Source organism: Aethalodelphis obliquidens, unplaced genomic scaffold (assembly GCF_003676395.1).
Source record: "Aethalodelphis obliquidens isolate GAN/ISIS:26980383/991018 unplaced genomic scaffold, ASM367639v1 scaffold48, whole genome shotgun sequence".
Taxonomy (NCBI): domain Eukaryota; kingdom Metazoa; phylum Chordata; class Mammalia; order Artiodactyla; family Delphinidae; genus Aethalodelphis; species Aethalodelphis obliquidens.
The window spans coordinates 2,342,139-2,361,770 of record NW_020837992.1 but is presented as its reverse complement, the minus strand read 5'-3'; the positions used below and the strand labels follow the sequence as shown (position 1 = coordinate 2,361,770).

The window sequence follows — 19,632 nt, the reverse complement described above, 5'->3', positions numbered from 1 at the left end:
ATTCCTATTTGTGGTAAAGGGAAAAGAGAAGAAAAAACAAAAGAGCAAGTAGTTGAAATAAGTGCTCAAGACAGGATATTTTATGGGTCAGAGAGTAAAGCCTTCTGGAAAGTTCCCTTACTTCTGAATAAACTTGGGCCGATTTCCAGGATTTGACTAGCAGAACAGAAAGTACCCCCTTGCCCTTTTAAATGCAAAATAAACAGATTTCAAAAATAGTTCCCATCTCCACCCTGAAAAGCAGTGCTTATACCTGTGGAGAGAGAAAGAAGAGGGCCAGTGAACTGATGTCCCCCATCAGCTTGTACCCATCCTTACTGGGGACCAGGGGATCTGTAAGTCCCTAAGCTGGCCTTGCACCAGCATTGAAAGACGTTACACAGTAGGTGATAAATAAATGCTCTGTGGGATTTTAGAGATCTCACATCCTGGTGATACCCTGTTAACATTACTCATTGAAATTAGCACAGGTTTTAAATGAGTGGCACTCTTCCCTAAAGCCCCACCGTGGTTACTCCCTTGGGCCCAAAGGCCCGCAGATTTTAAGGGGTGCTCAAGTAGCAGTTGTACACAATCCTAAGAGCCACTACTGTTTTCACAGGTGTGCTGCGAGGGCATCAAACGTCAGATTCAAAGCATGGAATAACATCAGAGAGAACGCCTGCTGCATAGTGAACAGGAGCGCTGGGAGCAGGAACATAGAAACGTTTCCAGCAGGCTTGAAACTTGCTGTGTTTGGCATCTTCATCACTGTGATATTTGTCTACATAACTGTGGAAGGGAAGCCACTCTTTGGTTAAGTGCTTTAGAAGCAGAGTGATGAGCGCGTGCCTGAGAACTGCTCCAAGCCCTCTTGCTTAAGGAAAGAAGAGAGGCTACTCTTAACGGGGTGGGCCCAGCCCCATAGCCAGGTAGTCTTCCCTTGCACTGTGTTGCTCTCAAGGATCTGTAGCCAGGCTCAGACAGGTAGAAGCAATGAGGGAGAGAACAAGGCACTTGTGTCAAAGGGCTTGATAGCAGGAAATTCCCCGAGTCAGGTTGGCTACCATTAAAGGTACTTTCATGTTTGTGCAGACCTCTAGAAAGGACACTGTGCCTGGAGTTTTTCTCTTTAACCATGGCAATAAGCCGTGGATCACATTTTATTCACTCATCAAATTGTGTAGTCAATTATGGGAAAGGCCACAACAGGTAATTAACAAAAAAGGAATTGTCTGGTTTGGCAAACACAAAGAACTAGCCAACATCACCAGTAATGAAAGGAAAACCACTTAGAACCAGATCACATATTTGCCGTTGAAACTTAGCAAGGTTTGAAAAAATTGAGGCCTGGTGAGGGAGTGTAATGACCATGGCCCCTGGGAGCAGGTAGAGCTGAGTAGGCACCTGAGCTCCTCTGTTTATTGGCTTTGTGACCTTGGGTGAATTCGTTTCTTCTCTGAGCTTCAGTTCAACTTCTGAAAATAGGGATAAAATAGGCCTCTTAGGGTGATGAAGAATTTGAAGAAATGATATGCATATAAAGTACTTAGTTTGGTCCACACCTGACTGGTAGTAAACCCTCAATAAATGCTCAATAAATGCTTAAGCAATGTTACACTTTGGCATAATATTTTGGCTTCTGGGAGGAGCTAATTCTAGATACAGAGAAGTCTTAGGTACCAGGAAGTTGACTGTAGCAATTTTCATGACAGTCAAAATGTAGAACCAACCCAAATATCCAACAATAGGGGAATGCTTTAATAAGTTGAAGTATATAGCCTCTTGATAGATGACTATGCAAGAATTAAAAATATTAGTTTATCATGACAGAAAATGCTTATATAAAAAATTTTATAACAACTTTATTGAGATGTAATTTACACGCCATACAATTCACCTAAAGTGTACAATTCAATGATTTTTAGAATATTCGTAGGGTTGTACAACCACCACCACAATCAATTTTAGAATATTTTCATCACACCTAAAATGCTTTTTTTTAATGGTAAGCAAAAAAGGACAGAAATTTGTTACTACTGTGTTATCGCAACTATACAAACAACACTGGAAGAAAATATGTCAAGATGTTAACAATACTTCAATGATGGGACTCTTATTTTCTTTTCCTTATTTCTATGTTTCCATGTTTTTAAATATTTCTATAAGCAGGGTGTGTTAATTTGCTAATGTGAGGAAATTTTAATTTTAACAAATTGTATACCGTATTACAGTTTGGCTGCAGGGAAAACTGGCTTAAACAGACAGGGATTTATTTTTATCTCATAAAAAGAAATTTGAGGTTTAAGCATATAATATTGTTAAAAATAACTAAATGTAATATGAGCCTGATTCAAATAAACGAACTGTAGAAAAATTATGTTCAAGAAAATTTGAAACTGACTAGATATTTGGTGATATTTAGAGATGTTGAATCTCATTGAGCATCAGCAACTATTCTGTGACCATGAGTTAAAAAGCATAAGAGGAAGGCAAAGAGAATCACAAAGACATTGGCCTGCTATCTTGGTTCTGTTTTTTGTTTTTGGCCATGCCGCGAGGCTTGTGGGATCCTAGTTCCCTGACCAGGGATTGAACCTAGGCGCTTGGCAATGAAAGCACGGAATCTCAACCACTGGGCCACCAGGGAATTCCCTGGCCTGCTATCTTTGAACTCCTGAAATTAGTTCTGCAACTCAGGCCATTGCATTAGCATTTAAGGCAGAACTTAAGGGCTCACCACATCCCATCACCAGCTCTGTGTTACGTATTTCATCCAGAACAGTAAGAGAGGCTGGAAGAGTGGGCACTCGAGCTTTTGCAGCACCTATTTCAGACGAGGGAGAAGAGGACTGGGCATAAGAATAGGAGAAAGCAACCTATAGTGACAGCCACATGTTCAGTTGTTAATAAGATCAAGCATTATAAAAAATAAATAAACCTCCTAGACAGGGTTCTTCAGTACTTCGAATTTTTGCCAATTAGTTCTTTTAAATCAGAATCCTGGAATCAGTTTAAAGAGACTGCACAAGACTTCTAGTTAGTGCCTTACCACTCAATGTGTGGGTCCCCCAACCGGTAGTATTAGCATTTCGGGCCCTACCCCAACCTACCAAGCTGGAGTCTACATTTTAACAGGATCCCAGGATCCCTATATGTATAAAAGCTTGAGGAGCACTGCTGTGGTCCCTGCCCATCAGATGCTTATGTAGGAGGAATCCTAGCTCAAGCCTAAGCCAACCTGAGGACCTGGAGTCCACTTAGGAGTATCAGGCCAGAGGACCAGTAGGGTAGGTCCATCACGGGTCTATGCACACTGGGGACTGCTTCCCTCTTTGAGAAAAGTGTGCCTTAAAGGAAGACACTCAGGCATACAAGTTTGTTTGTAAACAGTAAATGTTTCACTATTCATCCATCCAATAATTTGTCTCCTGTATACCCTCAATAGAATGGCAAATAAAATCAATATAAGATACAATCCCTGCTCTTAAAGAACTGGTAGGGTAGATGGAGATGCCAACAGACATTGCAGTGTTAAGTGATCTCCTTGATGGTAGGACAGGGGGCCCTGGGAGCAAAAGAGGGCAACTTTCTCAGATGTTGGGAGTGGACATGGGTGGCTTCCTAGAGCAAGTGGTATCATAGCTGAATCCAGCAGAATGAGTAGCGTTCAGTCAACAGAAGGGGGAGGAAGGTGGGTGAGGCTAAAGGTGAAGGGACTGTCTCCAGGCCAAGGGCACAGTGTTTACAGAGGTTGGTATGTGAAAGAGAACAGGCGAGTTTGGAACCACTAGGGAAAATGAAGGTGGTGGTGAGGGATAGGGCTGGAAATGAAGGCAGGGTTCAAATCATGGCAGGTCTTGGGGGCCATATTAAAGAGTCCTAACTTTAATTCCGAGGCTAATGCAGAAGAGGAACTCTCCTAAGAACTAACCGTCCCTGCCTCACTGATTGTCTTCCGCATCAGTTTTCACAGCTTCCCCCGAGAGCTGGGGAGAGAGGGCTTCTGAAGAGGTACCAAACCTAAGGAGCTGGTGGCCCAGCCCCCTGAGGGACCTTGGGCGCGCAGGGCAGTTCTCTGTGTTGGGCCCTGGCAGCAACAGGAGTGCGTAGCTCAGCATCCGTGGGAGGGAGGGAGCACACTCTGACATGCTCTTCAACATGTGTGCCCTTGACAAGGGCAGCAAATGTAGCAATGCTACAGGAGCAAAGGCAGCAGAGGGGAAGTCGGGACATGCTCCCCGGTGTTGGTGAGCAGACATGAAGCACATTTATGGGACTCCCGGAGAGGGAAGGAAGGAGTAGCTGCAACTGCCCCGTGCAAATAGGGTTGTGGGGGGGAGTGAAGGCGAGCTGTTGAAACCCCTCTGCATAGAGAACTCTAAAACTGCACTGCCATGTCTTGTGAATATTCATGATGTGACGCAAGTATTTCTTGACCCTTTCTTCAAGGCTCACTTTTCCCTGGTAATCTGGGGAAAGTGTGTATGGGGAGTGGGGCTACTGTCCTCCCAGGACCACTGTCCTCCATCTCTCAGAAGCTGCTGCTACCAAGCTGACCTCAGCAGAGGGTTGGTGCAGGGAAGCTGGGTGTGTAACAGGCTTTTCTGAAATTTTAGACATAATGAGGAAACTGAAATGTGGGGAGGAAAGAACTGGGCCTACTTTGGTGCCTTTCCCAACACATAGTCATCTACCCACCCCCACTCCACCTTCAGCTACCCACTGATGAAGCAGAAGCCATGACACTGAGATTTTCTTTTTTTAAAAAAAATTAATTAAGTTATTTTATTTTTGGCTGCGTTGGGTCTTCATTGCTGCAGGCAGGTTTTCTCTAGTTGTGGCGAGCGGGGGCTAGTCTTCATTGCAGTGCACAGCCTTCTCATTGCAGTGGCCTCTCTTGTTGTGGAGCACGGACTCTAGGCACACGGGCTTCAGTAGTTGTGGCAGAGGGCCTCAGTAGTTGTGGCTCACAGGCTCTAGAGCACAGGCTCTGGAGCGCAGGCTCAGTAGTTGTGGCGCACAGGCTTAGTTGCTCCGCGGCATGTGGGATCTTCCCGGACTAGGGCTCAAACCCGTGTGCCCTGCATTGGCACGTGGATTATTAACCACTGCGCCATCAGGGAAGCCCTGAGATTTTCTTGACTTTGGGCCAAATCAAATTCCCAGGCAGGGCTCCCTCCCCCACTAGTCTCAGCAATAGGAAGGGAATTGGTATAGTGATTTATTCTCTCGTCAAGGGCAAACTCCCAGCCATCAGGGTGTTTATTTTTCCAGTTCTAACTACTTGTCTGCCTTCCCTACAAATTCTGGAGCTCCTTGGGTTGGGGACTGTATCTTAATCATCTCTGAATCTCTTCTCAAAGTCTTAACTCCATCCAGAATGAGCCCACTTCCTTTTCAAGCCATTTCCAACCCAAATAGACATTTGAAACCACAAAACCAATAACCTAGATATCACCTCCTACTTATTCCTATGAGGAGAAGTTCCTAAAATGAGCAAACTGCTGCTGAAAGGCGTCCCCGTCAACCTCATTATGCGTGTTTATCCCTTAACAGTCTGTCCTTCCTGGGCATGGGTAGTGTTCATGCGGGTAAATGTCACTATTTACCTCGGGTTAAGACCTGCCACCCAGAGAGGATGTTCTCCCTCTGATTGCCAAGCAGTTAAGGGAAGTGCTGGCTGGCGAAACAGGATTCAGCTAATTGCACGTCCCGCGGGGCATTGGATTTTGTGGGCATGTGTTCTGCATATGGGGCAACGAGGCCTATTCTATCACGTGTGCTGTTGAAATCTCTACCCAGCCAAAATTCAGGCTGGCAGATGGAAGAAATTCTTAAAGTCTCTATTTCTGGTTTTCAACATTCAAAGAAACAGTGTGCTACCACCTCTTAAAAATAATTGGTTAAGCACCAAGTTATATTCATTGCCACAGTCATAAATAAAGAAGTGCTAGACCACATTATTCACATCTAGAATATTGATAATGATTCTTACATGCAAGAAAAAGGATTACTGATGTTTGGGAGGTTGTCTTTTTTTGCTTTTTTTTCCTTCTGTCCTCAAACCCCACCCGTACCCCCCAGCCAAGAAAAGTCTTGTTGATTAAAGTGAAGAGGCTGATCTTTGAAGTAAAATTAAACTTTACTCTTTCCCGAATCAAGAAATAATCTCAAGACTAAAATAAGAAAGTGGCAAAGCAACTTAGCATTTGATTCTGAGGAAGATTCCCCCAAGAAACTTGGATGGCAGAAAATGAAAGGGAAGCCAATTAGCTTGTGTGAAGCCATGCTAGCTTTGAACTAGCTTCGCTCCAGAAGAAATGCACCCATTAAGAAAGTACACAAAAGTAAGCACAACTGCCATCCAGGCTTCTTCCTGCCTGGTGCACACAGACAGCTTCCTGTCCATTTCCTGCTGGCAAAGCAGGTGAGTGGAGAGCAGGAAAAAACATGCAGAGGTGTTGTAGCTACGCACCAAGCAGCATTGCTTTCACGGGCCCTCCGGCGTTACAGGACCATGTTCACTGAAGAATGATGACTCCCGTGAATGTTCTCGTGTGGGGGTGTAACCTAAACACAACCCTGCCTAATGAATCACTCTCTGGAGAGCCAGAAGGGGGCTATTCTAGGTATACTGCCGATGTGGGTGAGGACGCGTCTCCTCATTTCCTGGCAACGGGAGAATGCTGTGACGACTCCAGTTCCTAGAGAGCCACTGTTAAAATCCTCTTTGGAGTTGAGGGATTAGCTAAAAATATGTTGAGGGGACAGGATGAGTTTGCCTTTTGGTTCTTGTTGTTTCGACTAGGGTTTTTTGGCCTCTTGTGGAAAATGGGTTACTAATGTCCACTACTGTCCTGATTAGAGGGCAGCTCTTTTGCTTTTCATAAGACTGATGTCAAGCGAAAAAGAAGGGCAAGTTTGCAACCTGCCCGGGTAAGGATGGCTCGGCTGCCACGAAGAGCACGTCTTTCTAACTGATGGTGCTGGAGAGTTGAAACATAGTCTAAGGAGGACAGCACAGGGGAAGGTGACTGACCAGGAACTCAGGGGATCCGAGTTCCAATCCCACCTCTGCCCCCAGCTACCTGTGGACACGTAGGGCTTTCCTGGGACCTCAGTTTCCTCCCCTGTAAAATGAGCACGAGAATTCTAAGTTAGAAACTACATGGATGAACCTGAAAGACAGTGTGCTAAGTAAAATAATCCAGTCACAAAAGGGCGAATGCTATACGATTCCACTTCTATGAGTTACCTAGACTAATCAGGTTCATAGAGACCGAAAGCAGAATGATGGTTGCCAGTGTCTGGAGGGGGGCGGACTGGAGAGTTGCTGTTGGATGCGTACAGAGTTTCAGTCTGGGAGGATAAAAGAAGTTCCGGAGCTGGATGGTGGTGATGGTTGCACAGCAGTATGGGTGTTTAGGTTCACTGAGCCACACAGCTAAACATGGTTCAAGTGGTGCATTTTGTGTTATGTATATTTTGCCACAATTTAAAAGAATAAGAAAGAAACGAGGCGATTTTTCGCAGCATTAGTGCACAATATCAGGGGTTCTCAAACTCAGACATCCACAGGCCCAGGCAAATTGTGTAAATGAGTGAGCGAGCCCTGTGACTTGCAGGATGCACATCACGCTGGAGGCGGCAGCAGCTCCCCAGCCCAGCCGAGACTGGCCGTGTAGGAATGTGGGTAGATTTTTCAAGAAGAGTGAAAATTCTGGATACTTAGGTGAAATCTCTGAATTCTTCAAATTGGCAACTAATCTAAAAAAAGTTTTTAAACCCACGAAACTGTGGGCCAGACAAATTCTATTCTGCTTGCAGGCCTCTAATGTTCTCCCTCCATGTGGATAGCCCATCTGTATCATCTGGTTTCCTTTCTTCTTTGCATCCCATTCCCCGCTTCTCCCTCAATAACACATTGTGGCCAAGACAAGCTGTATCTGGATAAGTCCCTTGACTTTCCACTGTGTGCCCATGGAAACCCAACCAGAATATGCCAGAACAGGCAGGATATACTCCACCTGTAACAGGCGTGTATGCCGGCGTCAACATTGTGGTGGTCCTAACAGGGTCCATCAGAGATGTGGGGGGCACTTATGTACATATTCTAGCTCCAAACTCCACTAACTCTATCCTTTTTTTGTTTACTTTCCTTAATGGAGACATAGTGAAATAGTCCCTGACTCTCCCATCACACTTGATGCCTTCCAACTCTTCATTTCTGTTTTGAAACTGATCAACTTCCTCGCTATATCTGGTGTCCGTTCTCCTTAGCATATTCAGAAGTCAGATGATATCATGCATATTTCTTGATTTTTGACGACTGTGGAAAATATCGATACATCCCAGTACGTGAGACCTCAGGGTAAAGGGATTTTATGTTATCAGAGTAGTAACAGCCATGTAGATGCTAGAGGTTTCCTGTACTGTATTTCACTTATAGGCCCGATATTGCAACTTGGCAGAAGAACATAGGCAGTTTTCCGCATTTGCTAGCAGCTTTATTTAAAGGTGGGACATTGCTTGCAAAAGTAGGCCATTTGGAGAGGTGTAGGGAATACATCGCTAATCACCTGCCAGTCTATTTCTCGCTTATACCAAAACTGGTAGCAAAAAAAAGGAGAAGTCTGGGCATTTCCTTAGGCAAGGTTTTCTACAATTAATTCTCAGTGACAGCACAGATGTCTCCCGCTTGTGAGAAGCCATCAGAAGGTTCTTTTTGATGTGATGTGCTCTCCCAAAGTGGGGAAGCAGAAGTATTGCTTAGATGAACAGATCTGCATTCTCAGCAAATCCTGCTGGTGATGGGAAGGTTGGGGCTCTGTACTCAGTGAGTCTTTCTGCCTGTCTACTCCCGTGGTCCAGCATGGCCTTATGCCCAGTGATTCCTCATTCAGCTGCAACTTTTTCCAGATAACTTCAGTTTGCCTCTTTGAGAGCGGTGGCAATTTCCTTCCTAATGGTGTGTCTTTTTGTTGACATTTATGAAGGGTTTACTATGTCCCAGGCCCTGTACTAGGAGCTGGGCTATAAGGACGATCTAGTGGGAGAAGCAGAGTCATAAACAGAGGATTATAACTTGTCCGGAGTCTGTGTGAATGGACGCTGCTTTGGTGCTCCGCCCGGGTCCCCTTCCCTTGCCCAGTGTACCCACGCCTGCTGTGTGGGTTGGCTGCCAAAGGCTCATGGGTACCACTCTCCTCCTAAGCGTTGTCCTCAGCTGATGGGGGCTGCTTCTCCTGACCAGTCAGACCCACCCAGGGTAGCCCACAGCCAAAGACTAACTGATTGGGAAAAACAAAAGGCCAGCCCTGTGGCATCAAGGTGGGGAGAAGACACCTCTGTGATGTTAATTGTGTTCCAGAGCGCTCCACTTCCCACCCATCCACCTTGGATCAGGCCAGGGCTTGATGGTACCTGAGACCACAAGAGCTTAAGTTCCACGTGGCTCTTTCCCCTTATCCTGCTTCAGACCCTTACAGGTTTTCTGAAGAGCACTTCTGCAATAAGTTACAGGCCTCAGACTCTGCTTCTAGGAAACCCAACCTGTGACAGGGTTATGAAGACGATATTTTATAGGAATCTTCATGAAATGTTATACCTTTCTTTGCTTTTGAAGCAAAGAATCTGAGTATACAATTTTTCAGGAGAAAATATTTGTGAATCACATATCTGATAAGGGGTTAATATCTAAAATATATAAAGAGCTAATAGAACCCAACAGCAAAAAAACAAAATCAATATGACTAAAAAATAGGCAGAGCGTCTGAATAGATATTTTTCCAAAGAAGACACACAGATGGCCAAGAAGAACATGAAAAGATGCTCAACATCACTAACCATCAGGGAAATGCAAACCAAAACCACACCGAAATATAACTTCACACCTGTTAAAATGGTTATTATCAAAAAGACAAGCAATAACAAGTGTTGACAAGTATGTGGAGAAAAGGGAATCCTTGTGCACTATTGGTGGGAATGTAAATAAGTGCAGTGACTATGGAAAACAGTGTGGAGATTCCTCAAAATATTAAAAATAGAGCTACCATATGATCCAGGAAACCACCTCTAAGTATTTATCTGAAGAAACAAAAACACTAATTTGGAAAGATACATGCACCCCTATGTTCATTGCAGCATTATTTACAATAGCCAAGATATGGAAACAGCCTACATCTCCATTGGTAGATGACTGGATAAAGAAAATGTGGTATATATATACAACGGAGTACTGTCCACCCGTAATAAAGAATGAAATCTTGCCATCTGCAACAACATGGATGGACCTAGAAGGCATTATGCTAAGTGAAATAAGTCAGACAGAGAAAGACAAATACAGTATTATCTCACTTTTATGTAGAATTTTAAAAACAAAACAAAAAACCAAGTTCATAAATATGGAGAACCGATTGGTCATTACCAGAGTTGTGTGTGTGTGTGGGAGCGGTGCATGGTGGGCAAAATGGGTGAAGAGGGTCAAAAGGTACAACTTCCAGTTATAAAATAAATGTCGTGGGCATGGTGACTCTAGTTAATAATACTATATTGCATATTTGAAAGTTGTTAAGAGAGTAGTTTTTAAAAGCACTTATCACAGGAAAAAACATTTTTTTATAACTATATAGGAACAGACTTACTGTGGTGGTCATTTCACAATATACACAAATATTGATCATTATGCTGTACACCTGAAATTAATATAGGTTAAATTATGCCTCGGTAAAATATATATAAGTATAATTTTGCATATTTTGGAATGACTTCCCCTTATGTTTCCTCAGTAAAATGAGGACATTGAATGAGATGCTCTCTCTGTGAAATCTTATGTGTCTTTGACTTTGTAACCACAAGCATCACTTTGGGGATGAAGTGGAAAGAGAGAGACCTGGGTTCAAATTCTGACCCCACACCTAACAGCTGAGGGTCCTTGCAAGCTGCTTGGCCTTGCTGAGCCTTCCTTCATCTGCTGCATGGGAAGTGATATCTATCTCAGCATTGTTGTGAGGACTAATGAAATAATCTATGCTGAAGCACATGGTGCAGCACCTAGCAGTAAATCATACTGTTATTACTACTAATATTTTACTTCTCTAGTAAAATAGGGACACGTAATAGGCCTATAAGACAGCTTGCCCCACACTACATGGTCCCAGACTGCTGTGCTCTCTGAGTCGTTGGCTTTGTCTGTTTTTCCTCTGCCCCAGGCTGTCAACTATCTTGAACAATTCTTTCCTGCATTTGAATTTTCTGACTAATCTGCTATAGATTGGAGAAAACCTCTAACCAGACTTATTAGAATTGACTGGGTTATTATTATTATTATTATTTTATTAAATTTCTTGGCCTGTCTACTCGTCTCATGGTAAGTTGTAGATGGGCAGCTTTCAACTAGACTGTGGCCTCTTAGAGCTCGAGGACGATGTCTTAATCATCAGTCTCTAACACCTAGTCTAGTGCCAGCAGAACCAATAAATGGGATCTAATAAATTCAAGTGGGAATACACTCTTAATAAGGATTGAAAATAAAATGTAAGTAAAGAGGCTCAAAGTGAGGGCCTAAACCTCTGCTACAAAGTCAAGGCCATACGTTTTTGTTCTGGATAGCTGAGACTTGTAGGTAAAAGATTTTGAGATTGAAAAAGGTTTTATTACATAAGTGGACAATGTAAGGGGAAAGGAGAGGGTGAATTTTATCTTCCAATTAATGTTAATAGGAGGACTAAAATTCTGAATGTTAAAATTCTGCTTTTCTTTTCCACAATCTCCATGATGGGCACAGTGTCTTAATACTATGGGTTTTGCAAACAATAGTGAAACTCAAGGGAAAAGCCACATGGTGTTTGTCCCCTGTAGCTCCTAATCATCCTCCTGTCATTCTCCTTTGATGTCTTCCTTGTCTGTTTGCCTAAATGACACAGATACTCCCGGCCTGTTTCTGGGCAGAGTTGTTTCTTGCTCTTGGAGAGTCGGACGGGAGCCAGATGAGAGAGAGCTAGGATGCTTAATCAGCTCTCTTTACTGCTCAGGCCATCAGGCAGGGATGGGAGGAGAGACAGCTCCTCTGAGATCAAATTCTACAAAGTGCTGCAGTGGTACATTTTGTTCACACAACAATTAAACTGGTTAAACACTGCCTGACCCTGGGATTGCTGGCTGGGGGCCCGGGTTTGGTCTTCTTATCTGTCTAACAGGAGCCTACAAAGCAAGAGTCCTTCTGGGCTGCCTTTAGGCCTAGTAAGGAGGTATATGTCTTCCTTACCTTAAAGGCCCAGCAGCTTCTGTGCAAAGCTCATCTGGCCATAGCTCAGTGGAAATTGGAGCATCTCCTCTCAGAATCATTACCACACAGATTCCCCAAATCCAGTGGTCCTCAACCTGGCAGCCCATCATAATCATCCGGGGACCTTTTAAGTGCCGTCTGGTGCCCAGGCTGTCCCCCAGACCAGCAACCTTAGAATCTCTGGGGGAGGGACACAGGCACCAGTACAGCCAAGGTTGGAAATGAACTGCCTTGGGTGAAGACCACTGCAGAGAAGGTTAAAAGATTTCAAATGTTGAGCTCAGAGAAGAGGAAAGAGTGTGACCTTAAGATTCGTGAAGGCCCTGGTGATGTAGTAGAAGAAACTTCTACATGGTATCAACTCACGGGGCTTGGGCTCTGGTGCTGCCACCTACTACCTCTAGATCTTGGGAAACTAACTCTGGGCTTCCATTTTCTCACGTATAAAATGGGTTTTGTGCGGTAGATAATACACAGAAAATACCTGTACATAACAGGTATTCAAAAAGTAGCAGTTACTAGACTCACAGACTTAGAAAACAAACTTATGGTTACCAAAGGGGAAAGACGGTGGGGGGAGCATAAATTAGAAGTTTGGGATTAACATATACATACTACTATATATAAAATAGATAATCAACAAGGACTTACTGTATAGCATAGGGAACTCTACTCAATATCCTGTAATAACCTATATGGGAAAAGAATCTGAAAAGGAATGGATATATATATGTGTATATATATGTGTATATATATGTGAATCACTTTGCTGTACATTTGAAACTAACACAACATTGTAAATCAACTATACTCCAATATAAAATAAAAATTGAATTAAGAAAATAAAAGGAGACAATAAGAGGATATATATTTTTTAAAAAGTAGTAGTTATTATTAGCACAGGCAGTGCTTCCTTAGCCAGATGAGAACCCTTTTCTTCGTTGTCTTTTCTCCACTTGCAAGCCTTTCCCCATTTAAGTTGGGAAGGAAGATTAGAAGAAATTTAAATTGTTAAAATTGTTATTCTAGATGACTTCTTTTTTGCTATATACTTTTTTACATTATTTTCCAATCGAACTAGTTAACAACATCTTTTCATATGTTCATAGGCAGTTATTCTTTCATGGCATGACAGGTAATTAATTTTCACATTTCATTTAAATAACAGAAAAATAAACCTATGTGGAGGCTACAGAAATTGTGGTTGGACTTTTCCTTGCTTTTCTGGTCCTGGTTATACCCTCTTTTAGTCAATCACATACCCACCAAACATACCTTCATAGCATTCCACTCAAAGGATGTGAAGTTAATATAAATATCACCTGCTAAGTTTGCTGTGAAACCTTTAATCTGGGTTTGTTGTTTTTAATTCTGATGATTGTGTTTCAACAATCGAGAGGTATATTTCCTAATTTTGAAACGCTATATGGAATTGCACAGTTGTAACTTCCTCAGATGTATACACAGTCCCATGAAGCTTTCAGAGGACACTTCTGTATAAATTAAGATGCTAGAATTAAGCATGGTCTGTGGTCACACACAAAATTTGGTACTCATCTAAACTTAGTGGCATAAGTAACACTAACTAAAATCTTATTATATGCCTGGAACTGTGCTAAGTATTTTACATGCATTATCTCATTTAATTCTTTCAGCAACCCTATGAAATAATAATATAATAATAAATATATATTATATTATTATAACTATATATATATATTATTATAACAATACTAATTTTATAGCTAAAGACATTGCAACCCAGAAAGTTGATTTATTCAAGATCAAGTGGAGAACTGGGATACAAACCCATATCCATGTGATGCTAAAGACTTCACTTTAAAAAAAAAAAAAGCTTTATTGAGATATGATTAACATACCATACAATCCAACCACTTAAAGCATACAGTTCAATGGCTTTTACCAGAGTGTGTAATCCTCACAACAATCAATTTTAGAACATTCTCATCAATCCAAAAAGAAACTCTATCAATTAATGAATGGATAAAAAATGTGTGTCGGGGGCTTCCCTGGTGGCGCAGTGGTTAAGAATCCTCCTGCCAGTTCGATCCCTGGCCTGGGGAGATCCCACATGCTGTGGAGCAACTTCAGTGCACCACAACTACCAAGCCTGCGCCCTAGAGCCTGTGAGCCACAACTACTGAGCTCACGCGCCTAGAGCCCGTGCTCCGCAACGAGAGAAGCCACCGCAATGAGAAGCCCGCGCACCGTAACTAAGAGTAGCCCCCGCTCGCCACAACTAGAGAAAGCCCGTGCACAGCCACGAAGACCCAATGCAGCCAAAAATAAATTAATTAATTAATTAATTTAATTTTTTTAAAAATGTGTGTCATATCCATACAACAGAATGTTATTAGGGGAAAAAAAAGAAATGAAGTTCTGATATAAAAGATTTTTTTTTGATTCTGCTTTTGGTCTCATATCTAAGAAACCATTGTCTGAACATAGTTAACAATTCCTCGATAGTTGGTAAAAGAGTAGATTTTAAATGTTATCCACACACACACACACAAAAGGAAAGATAACGTGACGTGATGGAAGTCTTAACTAACCTTATTCCGGTAATCATTTTGCAATTTATACATGTATTAAATCACCTGTACACCTTAAACTTACGTATGTTATATATCAACTATATCTCAACAAAGTTGAAAAAAAAAGAAAGAAAACATAGCCAAGAAGATTTGTGCTATGCTTTCTTCTAAGAGTTTTTTTTCTTTTATTAAACTTGTTTTTTATTGAATACTTTTAGTTCTTATATTTAGGTCCAAAGCTTTTACTCTTAGCCACTACACTTTACTGTTTTGTGTGTGAATAGACAAAAATGTGTCTACAACCCATGGAGGAGGGGGTAGAAAGAATGAGGCAACTGAGTAATTGGAAGGTAAAGTTATCTCTGGATTTTAATGATCTGCATTTGTCCCACGCCAACTATGCTTATAATTAAGAATTAAATCACTTGGTCATGTCCTCAGTATATTTTTAAATCTTGTTTACAAAAAGCACTAAGCATTCCCATTTCCATGACCCTAAGTCCTCATCCCTCCCAAGACTGTGTTGATAATCTTGTAAGTAGAGCAAGTTCCTCTCCTATAAAACCTATTACCCTTTATTGAAATCAATTGCATGTTAATTTATTAGGCTATAAGACAGGGACTGTGTCTTTCCTTTTCACCGTCGTGCCCTCAGTGCCTAGCATACTGCCTGGCACCTGTTATGGGCTCCACACATCCCTGTGGAAAGGAAGGCTGCATGGGTTCCTCATCTCTAAACACTTCAGCTGGACCAAACCAGTTTTACAGTCTGCTGCCAAGTTAATATTCTAAACACTGCTCTGATCATTTCACCCCTGGCTCAGAAACCTTCAAGGACTCTCCATTGCCTTCTGAGAAGCCTAGCTCCTTAGCCTGGCATTCAAGCAAGGTCTGTCTCTGGCTCTACCAGTCTTCCCTTCACCTGACCTTTCAGTACTCCAAGGCATCTTTGGAGCTAGTCAGACCTAGAGTGAAATCCTGTCACTGCCACGTGTTAACTGCTTGACTAGAGCCACAAGTTGCTTAAACCCTAGAAGCCTTAGTTTTCTCACCTTTGAAGTGGGAGTGCTGACACTCACTTTACGGAGGTAGTTGCAGTGGGTTACAAATAATACATTTAAGCATCTGGAATATTGCAGGGACTTAACATATGAGAGTGGTCATTTGCTTCTGTCATAAGATTACCAGATTTAGCAAATAAAAATACAGGATACCCAGTTAAATCAGAATTTCAGATAAATGACCAAAATTTTCTAGAATAAGTAATCCTAAATATTCCAATTTAACTGGGCTTTCTGTATCTTATCTGTCCACCCCCGATGTGTGGTTTTTCAACCACACCCCAGTCTGCAAACGTGCATCTACTGTGTCTCTGCTTGAATGCGCTCCTCTCTACTTTGCCAAAATCTGCCACCCATTTGCAGGACTGGCTCCAACACCTCCTCGCTCCAGAAGTCTTCTCTGGCAGCCTTAGAGAACTATGCTTTCTTCTTCCTCTCCACTCCCAAAGTGCAAAGAGCACACTGATCATGTGTTCCTTACATGCCTCCTTCTACTCTGGACATGTATGTCCTGTGCCTTATTCCCCCTGGAGCCTGGAAGCTGCCTGAGCCCACAAACCAGACCTGGTATGCCACCTCATGCTTTACACTCAAAGGTGCCCCATAGTTATTTGTTAAATGAAAAAAACGAGACTCGATTGTCCTAAATCAGAGCTACTTTCTATTTTCATTTTCAGAGTAGATTTCCCCTTTTAAATCCTGGAATCTGGGTATCACTGGCACATGGGGCTTTTAAGAGACTTTACTGAAATCTTCCAATTTAGGATAAAGGGGAGGAATGTTAATCTTTTTCTTCTCTGGACAAGGAAATGAGAGTTCATGAAAAAGAAAAAAAACAAAAAGACAGAATTGGCAAACCGCTGGTTACAAAATAAAATAATTACAGCGTTAAAGGAAAACGTCTCCATGTGAACAAAGTTCTCTTTTCTTGCGTACACAGGCAGACAGATGTATTCCAGCATCTGTCTGAGTAGGTTTGCACTGAAAAGAGGAAAAATGAAATCCCCGGGGCACTGTTTGCCAAGGGATTTGCTCCCCTTCTTTGTCTGTTCTGACTAATCCCAGAGTGGCTGAGAGCTGCCCATTTTGTCTCTGGGTTCAGGCAGAAGGGAGAAATATTTTTCAAAATAGCCCATGAGATGGCTGGGCTCCCTGAGACAGGATTTGGGGAAGGACAAAGGAATCGTGTGGGTATTTTGTGAAGGGTGTCTGGATTGGGGGCCTGTCATTGGGAAGGCATCTGCTCTTGCCATTTGCAAATCTTAAGTAATCCTCTGTATACAGCCGCCTGGCGCTCCTTCCTGCCCACTTAGACTGTCCTTCCCTGCATGCCCTCTGATGTCAGGCCCCCTCTTTTACTGCTCTAATTCAATGGCTTCTTATTGGAGGTTCTGCCTGGCTAATGGCTTCTTCCCAGCTGCAGAGCTGACATTTACTTACTTGATTTCCACCCCTCCCTGTCCTCTCTGGCCTCCTTTGTGAGCAGAGCTTAAATCAGGCAGGATTTCAGATCCAGCACCTTTTTATACTCCAGTTTGGGCCTCCTTTTTTGGGAAGAGGAGGGTGGCTACGTTGAGAAGAGCCTGGGAAATAGACCCTGGGCTGATCAATCCTGACACCTGCAGATAAACCCAGCTTTGTGACTTATCTGTATCCCAGAACCCCAGCTGTCCCATGGGCTATCTTCCTTCATTTGCTCTTTAACCTGGATCCCAGCCTGTTAACTTCAACTGGAACACTCTTTCTTTAGTTCATCACCTAACATCAGACCACTGCCAAAAGAGCCGTTGCTCATTTTCATCATTGGAAAGGTTCCGGGCTGAACATTAGACCCTCTCGTCACTAGGATTTCACATTCAGAACTGCAGTTTAGAGCTATGATCTTCTTAATGGCTATCTTAGTTGTCACAATCCCAACTCATCCCCTTCTCTTCCCTGTCCCTAGATGTGAGCAGCTTTGGAGAGATGAGGGAAGTAATCCTGAAAGGATTTCACATTTGAAACATCTTCACCGTATCATCATCTTCGCATTTGTCTCTCACTCAGTCTTGTATCCCCAAACAATACAGAGAAGGAAGAAGAGCCAGTATCCCCGAACATTTGCTCAGAATGGATAGCCACAGATTGAGTTGAAAATTATTCTCAGATTATGGGTTATGGGATGTATTTATTTATAGGCATCACTCCATAGGACAAACAAACAAGGAAGCTCCCCTTTGGTCTGGGGCCGTTTGGCAGCAGGGCTTCCATCTCCAGCATCCCCCGAGCAGCTATCGTTCAGGCAGGCTCTTTGCTCGCAGTCTATCATCTGTCCCCAGGGACCAGTTTTACTTGATTCTTAATTATATTCTACTTTCCACCCCCTCCAGTCCCTTTCTACATGTGCCCGTGTGCTCACACATACATATACACACACAATTCCTCTTTAATTGGGCTGCAGCAATCCCTCTCAGGTGCTTCTAATGCGGCAGACCGTTCATTCTTGGGCTACCCTAATGGACAGCTGTCTCCCCGGGCCAATGCTTCATTAGGTGTGACAGCCTGCAGCCAATAGTCACCACGCCACTCTGCTCGGGGGCTCAGGTGCAGCTCAGGAGGTAGTTTGGGAGACAAAGGGCAGAGGCAGTGATGGTGGGGTGGCCCTTGGAGCAGATGTAGAAAGCAAACTGGAGTGCAGTTCACTTTCTTACATCAGGTTATGAAATTAGGAGCTGGGTTAATAAAGGAAACTCGGTTACCCAGGTGTTGCCACTGTAACGGAGAGATTGACGTTCAAGCCTCAGGATATATCGAGAATAGCTGAATCTTCACAGGTGACCCGCTACCTGCAAAATCAATGTGGCCTGTGTACGAACACCTCCTCCCTGTGCAATCCCCCTCTTTTACTTCTAGCTTTCACTGTCTCTTTCCTATCTTTGTGGGGAGAGGTCAGGGAATAAGAATATCTCCTATGTTCTAGACACTTATTACTGATATACTTGTTTATATAAACATATAAAAATCAGTGTCATTTACATACAATAAAATCCACAGTTTGATGGGTTTTGACAAATGCGTATACCCTGATAACCACCACACCATTAAGTATAATCTCATAACCCTCACATTTAATCCCCATGAGATAGATTGGTGTTATTGGCTCACTTTTTTTTTTTTTTTTGGCGGTACGCGGGCCTCTCACTGCTGCGGCCTCTCCCGTTGCGGAGCACAGGCTCTGGACGCGCAGGCTCAGCGGCCATGGCTCACGGGCCCAGCCGCTCTGCGGCATGTGGGATCTTCCCGGACCGGGACACGAACCCGTGTTCCCTGCATCGACAGGCGGACTCTCAACCACTGCGCCACCAGGGAAGCCCCTTGGCTCACTTTTATAGCTGCAGAAACAGAGGACCAGAAAGATTAATAACAGTAGCAATAAGAATGGTAAACACCAAGGGCTGGGCACTGTTCTATGTACTTTACACACATATTACCTCACTTAATCCTCTCCACAATCCTATTAGTCCCATGTTACAGATGAAGAAACTTGTCCAAAGTCTCACAGCTGAATAATTGGAGTGGGATTTCTGGTGCTCAGTTGACGTTCTTACCTCAGAGAATAAAAAAATGTTCCCCTAGTTAGATTTTATTTTACTCCAGAGAGACAATCCCCCCAAAACAGAACTCAGAGTCATAGAATGGAGAAGCCACACGTACCACATCTCTGCCATTCCCCCCATTGGCTTTCTTTAAGCTCCGGACAGTCTGCTCT

General features: G+C 43.0%; 1 protein-coding gene across 1 annotated transcript in view; it reads left to right on the top strand.

The window, feature by feature from the left end:
- Positions 1–19,632, top strand: part of LEMD1 (LEM domain containing 1) — a 54,669-nt gene that overhangs the window by 21,440 nt on the left and 13,597 nt on the right. The gene's annotated exons all lie outside the window — the stretch shown is intronic.